This window comes from Sipha flava, unplaced genomic scaffold (assembly GCF_003268045.1).
Source record: "Sipha flava isolate LNK unplaced genomic scaffold, YSA_version1 73_pilon_pilon, whole genome shotgun sequence".
In the NCBI taxonomy this organism is placed as follows: domain Eukaryota; kingdom Metazoa; phylum Arthropoda; class Insecta; order Hemiptera; family Aphididae; genus Sipha; species Sipha flava.
Genome location: NW_020273613.1, coordinates 1,215,004 through 1,224,919, shown reverse-complemented (window position 1 = coordinate 1,224,919; position 9,916 = coordinate 1,215,004). Strand labels below are relative to the sequence as shown.

General features: G+C 29.7%; 1 protein-coding gene across 1 annotated transcript in view; it reads left to right on the top strand.

Annotated features, from left to right (window-relative positions):
- LOC112692414 (protein UXT homolog) overlaps window positions 1-9,916 on the top strand; it is a 69,886-nt gene that overhangs the window by 11,520 nt on the left and 48,450 nt on the right. Inside the window, exon 2 of the mRNA XM_025567086.1 lies at window positions 6,207-6,271. The gene's annotated coding sequence lies outside the window, so the exon portion shown is untranslated. The remainder of the gene's footprint in view (window positions 1-6,206; window positions 6,272-9,916) is intronic.

The window sequence follows — 9,916 nt, the reverse complement described above, 5'->3', positions numbered from 1 at the left end:
ATTTATTATTAATTATCGATTCATTACTTATATGTTTTTAAATATTTTATATTCAACTTAATAATTTTGTAATAATTTATATAATTGATGACCAACCGAGTATCTATTAATTTATTTTTGACGATTTCCCAGTTACTCTTATTATTTTTTATTTTATTAAATATTTCGTCACTCGGATGACAATAAAAAACTGAAGGTATTAATCATCAGTTTTTCTCAATAATTTTAAATAACTAAGTACAATGATTGTTTTTAAATGTATTTCTTGTTTTGGAACAGATAACTTGATTTAGAATTGTGTAACGAAATTGGATCTAAGTATTTTAATAAGTTGATCTAAAACAATCTTAAATTTTGTATTATTACAAATATAATTACTTCTTTAGTATTATTATTTACTTTTCAACTATAGGTACTTAATTATAGACATTTTTATTTTTTTGTCAAATTTACTTTAATTGCTAATTACTAACATAGTTAGTTTGCATTTTATGAAGGATTAGTAATTTGCGTATTAAATTCAAACGTTGTTATTTTCAAGTTTTAAAATATAATGTATATATTATTTTTTGTATTTAATCTCATATTATGGAGTAGCAGTTGCTGATTTTTTTTTCTGAGTGAGTGAGCGCATAAAATACAATAGGTTGTACAAAGAATTAAAAAAAGGTACCAGTTATACCTCCTAAATAAGTAGCTATTATTTATTTTATCAGTTTCAAAAAATGGGGTTAGTATTAGTATTTTTATTTTTTTAGTACTGCTGAAGACAATTGAAATGGGTATTAGTCAATTGATCGTCGGTATAAAAAAGAACATAAAGGATCTGGGAAAAGCAATGTATCACCTTGTTTTGGTGTATTTCTATTACATTTAATCTTCCGGTTCTTTATATACGTCATGTCAGACCTTTCTCCTCCTCTATTTTTCTCTGACTGAAACGTATATTTAAACAGAGTTGAACATTTATTTTGTGCTGTATTAAATGCGAAAGCGACCAAGCGATTGAGATCGAACAGTTGTAAAGGGTTTCCGTTTTAGAGACTTACGCGTATTTTTACTTTTTATCTTCCGACCGTTTTTCTCGATTTGAAAATTTTCGGTACATTACGTGTCTTCCCTACACACATAAAACATTTAATTTGTTTGGATTTATTTTATATTATTATTATTATTTTAGTGTTCCCGAAGGTACAGAAATTCAAACGAAAACATATGTTACTCAGGCTTGAAATACTAATATTAGGTTAGGTTATTATGTACATTACTCTTATAAGATCTTTTTTGTTGATAACTTTTATGACACGAAACGAATATTAAATATACGTCTGTCGTAAACGAGTTGAATTTTAGTTAAGTAAACGCGCAAACGTAATGAAACTTGGATTTCAACCATTTTAATATTTGTTTAAGATGTTCAATGTAGCGAAGGAGCTATTGGTTTTATAACGATACACTGTGTTTTTTTTTGTGGCGTGGTAGCAATAAAAAAAGTTTCAAAAGTTTCACGTAGTCTACATATATATATATATATATATGATATATCGTTAATAAACTATGTGGATGATCTATAATTTATGTATTCGTTGGGCACATAATAATTAATTGCCGAAAAAATGACGGGAAACTGAAAGTAGATAGAATGAATAAAAAGTAAAATACAATGAAACATGTGTGTTGTATTGACGAACAAATGTTATAAAATCGTTTCTAGAATGCGCAATTATTTAATATTGCTTTGAAACACAAAAATAATTATATACGCTATAACCCGGAGGTGAACAAAGTGAAAAGAAAGTCCGAAAATTATTGTCACTATATTGTATTTAATGATTTTTATAAAAAAAAAAAAAACGTAAATTTGAAGTAACGGTAGTCCAAGTGTTACATAATATACTCATATACATGTATATAATATACTTTTGAATTACTTCTTAGGCCTTACGTATAGAAAATAAATCGTATTCACGTTGAACACTCTTTAGTTGAAACTGTATGACGCAAAATCAATATTTACGCGTAATCAGTTTTTTCGTAGTGTATATGGCAGTATAGGTTAGGCGCTGTTTGTAGTGCATTAGTGCATTTTCCATAGCTATAATATGATTAATACGACGTCATTTTTTGGAAGGGGATCTTCATTGTTAAGCTCATTTAATACAGGGGGAAATATTTAAAAAAAATTATTGGCTTACTGCTGATCGAAACACACCGAGGCTTATTATTCGTGTGTATATGTAGTTTGTATAGGGGACGATAGCAGATTAACTAAACAAGACTAAATGTTATACATTATTTAAAATTTGTGTTTGACCAAATATACTATTGGTTTAGCCGATTTACTTCGAAAGGAAATATTAAGCTTCCAGGATTAAGTACAATGTGTTTGAACAAATGAATACCAAACTAAAACTACTATTAATTAGATTTAGACGATTTAAAAATTACGTTTCCCAATACTCATTATTTGTAAAAGATATTTATTTTAAATACCGTATTAAAAACATACTTGTTTATTTTATAATCTACATACATTTTGACTGATTCTTGAGATTTATACCATTATTAGGAATAAAAAAAAATAATAAATTAATAAAAACAATAACCCTCTTATTTTAGTACTCGTAGTAAACGTTTATTCACTTTTTTTGTTAACTGATAACACAACTATCGACCTACAAAAAAATTATTATTAGTATTCACGTTTTTTTGAGTTATTAGGTTTTGAAAATTAAATTTTACATAATTTATTCAAATAAGTTACCTTTGTTTCATAAATGTACCATTATATTAAAGTTTTATCAAGTTTATATCTAGTATACAACGGTTACAACGAGTCTCAAATGCTATTATAGTTAGAACAATCGAATATTTGATTACTTGTAAATTTAACTGCCATGCATTTTAAAATACATTATTAATTGTTGATAAAATCATTTTGACATTTTAATATTTAATTTAACATAAATATACATCACTTTAATGAATGTGTTTGATTGGTGTAATCAAACGCAGAATAGCTCATAATACAAAGTTATCTATACGGTTAAAAACTTTGCCGGATAAAACCAAATGTGACTCTTGATGTTTCTTTAACTTTTGTATATGGTATATATTGTATAAGCATAAATAGTTAGAACGTTTTTTTATATCCTATTCATATCTATACATATAAAATTGTAATGTGTAAAACTGTGTATAATGTGCACATTATTTTATTCTATCATTTCAAACCATTAGTTCGTATCGTTTCATAAAACCCATTTAAATTGACTCGGTGTTCCAAAACGTTACGATGCTAATGCCACAGAACTCGAATGATATTATTATTAATATTTATTGTCCTGTTTTTCATATATTTCTTGTGTGTGCGTTTATCATTTGTCAACTATTAATAAAAGGGATGCATAAAAAACGCTTCTATACTACTGATAATAACAATAACAGAAACATGCCAACATCCAATAATAATAGACCAGTAGGCAGCTTATATATATATAAGTATGTAAAGTATGTATAAATCAAAATTATATTAAACTTATATACATAGACGACATGTTTATATAATTATTTTGACCATGACAAATATATAGGAGAGTTTTTTATAATGTGGGTCAATCTATATCGAGGTAGCTAAGTGTTTAAATTAATTTATGTTTTATTCATGGGAATTACATAACATTTGGATTAAAGGGTAATCTAAAACTTATTAAAAAAACGTACCTGTACATCCATAAACTAAAGACGTCTATAGACATTTAAAGGAAGTAGGGAAAAATAATTTAAAAATAAATTATGATTTTATATTTGTTGGTTTCATTACACCTAGGTATAGATAAAAAAAAAATGTACAAATTTAAAACCTTGCAAGATGGAATTACTTCCCTCCCCCTTCGGGACATCTATGTATGTAACCTATAGGATTGTAATCTAATATATACTACCAGTATATGGTAAATAATTTCCTATACGAGGATAAAAAAGATATTTACCTATATTTTCCTCGATACAGCCCAATTTTTAGTCCAATAAGACTCGTTTATGTATTTGAAACATGTGTATAAGTATGTACTTGTACACATTGAATTAATATGATTATAGGAAGATCAAGGGCGATGGTATTGAAATCGTAATTACAGTGCCTTTCGGGTGGTATTTGAAAAATTATACGCGACACTATATATTATATATTATTATGTTTTGTATAGATAAGCTATGTTTACGCATGCATATTTATATATATATATATAATATTGAATGAGGACTATGATACACAATGTCCATGGTGATGTCAATAACGAGTATAATATGTATATGATAGTCGTGTGTGTGTGTGTGTATGTGTGTGTGTAATTTTTTTAAAATTAAAGTATTAAAGTTTCGAACTAGTTCTAATAAGGCCTGCTGCAAGATTCACCGATGACGATAATTTTTTATTTATGATACCTATAGCGTACCAGTATTTTTATCATTTTGTTCATGGATTTCCTTTTATTGTTTATGATTTTAAGATAATACTCAGTGAATAAATTGAGCACTCGGTGGTTAGGTTCATTATATCATTATATCATTTTATATTAGATTATTTTATCGATTCTTGTATCACAAAAAGAAAAAAAAATACCCAACTATAATGTATTAATGTATTTCTCATAAAAAATATTGCGTCCTCGACATGGGTCTATTAGAAAAATATTGCTCAGAGTATAGTCTACAATATCAATGGGAGACTACATTTTAGGTATTGTATTATTCCCGTAGTCGAAAAACGAATAATAATTTGAATTTTACACATAACATAATATATTGTGTGTACGTATGATGCGTGCGTGGCTATGTATAATAGGCTCGTAGAAATAAGAAATAAAAACTCCGAAATGGAAATTATTTACATTTACATGTACCTTTTATTATATTATATACAGTACGTGCTTGACTACCGCCAGAAATCGGCTTTATTTTTAATATTATTTTTGTTTACAATAATAATATATAAATTTATAAGTATGTACGAGATGCGAAACATTACAATTTTTTTTCACTTCATCGTGTTGTTCTCGTGGTCTCTTCTCAGACCTTACAGCTGTGTTGAAATCTAACTGCAGAATTTATGCGCCGTTTCCAAAAATAACACTACTTTCATCTCTTTCAATGCTGTTAAAAACGCGCGCTGCATGCTATGCACACACACGACTTGTCGTCAACAACTAATTATCTTTGTACATTATGCGCATAGTAGTAGCCTGTCGCATGCCACGATCGCGCGCGGACGGGTGCGTGTTTATTTATATTTTAACGAGCCAATTTTGAGCATAACTAGTTGATAATATACTTAAGAGATGCTTATAAGATGCTAGTAACTGATTAACTCTATATGATTTTAATAGAACGATTAATTAGTTTTTTTTTACGACTGTAATCCCACGCTAACCCAACGTATTAATCTTGACGGGAAAAAAAGTATTTATCCTACAACTGGTACTGCTGCTGCTGCTGCTGCTACCACTACTGTTACAAGCTACATCTGTATGGTTTTAACGATTAATTATCTCAAACTTTGGTCTAGAAATAATTGTGAAAAGCGTACGGTGATTGGAATGAATAAAATGTTATTGTTACGCAATAAACTTCAATGTGCCTACTATAGACTATAATAGGTATCGTGACGGTAATTATTATGTTTGTACGAAGATGAGGTACTTATGTTCAAATAAAAATCTATTCAAATGATTAATAATTGTTCTTTTAATTTTTTGTTGTGCAATTAAAAACAAATAATATTTCACGAATTTACATTTTTAATGTTTTATTCACGGTGTAAAACCTATAAAAGAAATTATTTATACAATACAATTTTGTAATGAGTATATTATTAATAATAATTATTTCCTCCTTATAAAATTACTAAAAATGTACGCTTTAAATTGCACATGAAATTAAACTTTAATTATTTTGTATTAAAATCTACATTTCGAGTACTAAGGTCATATTAATCATACATAGCTAAATTTTAATTAGTCGAAAAGGTTTTTTTTTACATTGAAATTGATATTAATCTCAAAAAATGTAATATTTAACACAATAAATCCATACGTATCGAATTTCAATTCATACTACACATATAATTTAAACTACATACAATTATCCAATTTTATTATAATTCTTGTATTTTTTTTTTTTTAATACAACATTATGTTTTTTTGTAGGACGTACATACTTTAAACACTGACGGACTACCAACAAAATTAACGATCTTTGAAATATTTCTAAGGTAAGTGAAAAAAATCGTAAAAAAATGCCTAACGGTCTTAAAAAATAAAGACTGGGTTTTAAACATCCATATTTATGTAGTGTTATTCATATATGTATTTATAGTTTTATCATATAAAAATGTATTAGTAGGTATATAGGTATATAATAGACGTCTTGATTGTCTGCCGATGACAAAACTAGTTCCTTTGTCTCAAACTGCCGGTTATCATATAACGTTCGTGTTCTCCCGGCCAATTATAATGACTTCCAGCGGATTATGATACATCACGTGAAAAATAATATGCTTTAGACCATATCGGTCTCGAGTGGTACTTTCTCATGTTTCATCGACTTCCCCTTCGGGTATAAAGGTGGTATTCACATGAGAAACAAAGCGAACCCCTATTGATTTTTTATTTTATTTTTTCATCTAAAGAAATAACATTGTTCGCTGGGCCCTATGAAACACTGATTTTCACATACGCCTCCTCAAAATTGACCACACGTACTCATATATAACCGTTTTTTGGTCCATCTCAACGTAGGAGACCCATTCGGTAAGTGCATCCCCTTATGTTATATAAACGAGCGGCGGGGAAACTTCACAAACACATCTGCGCTCTCGAAATGTAAAAATAACGAGAAAAATAAAGGAAACAACACTTTTCTTTTTTTTTGTTTCGATGTATTATAATATGATATTAGTTAAAAATATTTGAAAAAAATATTCGACTAATGAGAAGATTTTGATTATATTTCTCGAAATATTTGCATTGGTTGGCATATATTCAGGATCGATTCACCCTTATAATGTATTTTTTCTCCTGAAAACATTCAGCACCAAGCGTTTTCGGTTAAAGGAGGGACACATATGTTCGTATTTATATTTTTATTTATTCATTTTTTTTTTTTTTATTCACATACGTTGAACGCCGTACAACAGTCAATTTGATTCGGCTAGCGATGTAAAGTTTCAAAAGTAGTTTTATTCCGGGCTCACATACCAATCATCGGGACAAAAAAAAAAGTTTGGCTTCCTAATTTCTAAACCGAGTGCGCATTTTTGTACGCCGTCGAAAACACGCTTTGTACGTGGGTTATACTTGTAAGATTTCTTCTTGTCGCCTTTTATATACTTCTCCCCCGCCACGGCGCCCGCCCATTGCCGTCGTTCGACCGTCGCCGCGTGGGGCTTCTGCTGACGTCCGCACACAACGCGAGGGGGTAAATGACCCTGGGCTCTCATTATTATGTTATTGGGTTAACTACACGAGCCCCAGCTGTAAATTGAATCAAAGCCCCGGGAACCCATATGGCGCGCAGGAAATTAATATTGTTCGTAGAAGAATAAAAAAAATATGAATACCTATGCACGGCCGCCTCGTGCGTGTATTGTGTTATAATAAAGGACAAGTATTTTTTTTTTCGACTCCACTGTATATGTATATGTATACGTTATACGCGTGCGTAGTGTGTGTATGTAAGTATAGCGATTGTAATTATTTGGAAGTGATTTATCTCTATTAGAGTTTGACGGTGGGAGACTTCTAAATGATTGACGAGATGATTTTCATCACCACTTATTGTGCACCATCTACTTACCACCTTGACTGATCAACCATTGTTTAGTTAAAAATAATAATAGTTATAACGAACGGTATATATGACGTACATATGCATGCGTTTAAACGGAATACACCATATGCGGGGTGCATGTACTTCCGATTTATATGCCTCGTGTAAAAAACAATAGTTGCTTTATTATATAATCTACGGGTCCCGTCTCAAACATTCACGACGAACACGAATTCACCTTCGGTTACCTTAAACGCGTAGAGGCATGTGTACATTTTACGTTGTGTACCAGAAAAAAAAACCATCTAGTCGTTTTCGAGCATTTCCGCCCGAAAATGTTTACATTATTTTTTACGTACCCGCGAGAAGGACAAATATTTACCATGCAACACAAACACCATTTCCATTTCTTACAAGTCCATTATCTGACGACTTTATTTTTTCTCGCTTGTGTGTATACCTACACGTTTTTGTTTTTGGAATATAAAAATTAAAATATTCTAGATGCACTCGATGTTGCGCGGCGCTCGTACAAAGAGTTGTTTTACTAGCAGCACATTGATTGTTTATAGTATTTTTTTTTTTTGTCAACCTAAACGGACTCATTTCGGATATTTAAAAGTGATATAGTCGTATCTTCGCACTGTATGTTTTAACGTACGAATATTTCGTAAAAATCCGGGTAATTTTGTGAGCTTCTCTTGAAATCGCCCGTCCGTGATGACGACAAAAATACTACCTAGCTTTCGTAATCGGATTCTGATAACAATATGCAATTCTAATCTTAGTTTAAGAGCTAAAACATGTGTTTCCGATTCAAAAGTAACGCATAAGGAAATCTGTATTGGCTATGTATTTTTATCATTAGTTATGGTATAGTATCTTTTTTCGCGTAAAACAAACGATTCATTTATAACTTTTATTTTTTATCGAAGTTTAAACACGTGTAAATTGTTATTGGATATTATAGAAAATAATTTAAAAATTTTTTTTAATACCGATTGTTGTAGCTTGACAAATCCAGAGCGACTCATAATCACGGGTAATATACGATTGCTAAATTTTCTTTTAATTTTTTTTTTAATCTGCCTTTTTTCTTGCGGGGTTGTCAGATTTGGTGTTAAGCCCGATGCCCACCAAAGCAATTCGGTGGCGATGTGGTACATCGGTGATGCACGTGGTACCACAATAAAATTAGAACATGATAAAACGCACTATTTTGGATTGCTTTGTCGCGCTTCTTTTTCTTTATAGTAACACACCAATATTAAATTAATGAATTTAATATTATTTGTTAAATTTTGTTTTATTTTCTAATAATAAAATCCTATACAATTAACAACAATGGTTTTCTATTATTATGCCGGGTGATATGATGTAGAATAAATACTAACATATTTAACTTTAATATTTTTCCTAAACTAATATTAATTTGATGAAAAACCAACTCGATTCGTATAGACATGATTTATTATTTAAAACTATTATTTTGTAATTTTTTTAATTTTTTTTTTTTTTAATTCTATGCAGTAGTTTATGAATTATACATAATTATATTGGTTTATTAATATCTGTACCAAGAGTCATTTTTTAATTAAACACATATTTTGAATAATTTTATTTTAGTTTGTAATGTAATTATAATACGAGGACTAATCAAAAAGTATCGAGACTGTTAAAAAAAAAAATATATTTAGTAGATAAAGTTATTTACATTCAATCTCCTTCAAAGTATGCTCCTTCTGAGTCCATACATGTTCTCCAACGTTCCTACCATTTTTGAAAACACCTGTGGAAGTCATTTTTAGAAACTCTTCGTAGCTCTTCCGCCGCATTTTGTTTTATTTCATCTACATCTTGAAAACGTTTACCCTTAAGCGCCATTTTTATTTTTGGGAATAAAAAAAAATCACCTGGAACTAGGTCTGGTAAATAGGGGAGGTTGAGAAACAACTGGGATACCATGTTTGGCCAAAAATTGCTGCACAACATGGGCTGAATGGGCTGGTGCATTATCGTGATGCAATTTCCAACTACCAAACTCTTTAAACTCGGGTCTTTTTCTTCGTACAGCGTCTCGTAAATGGCG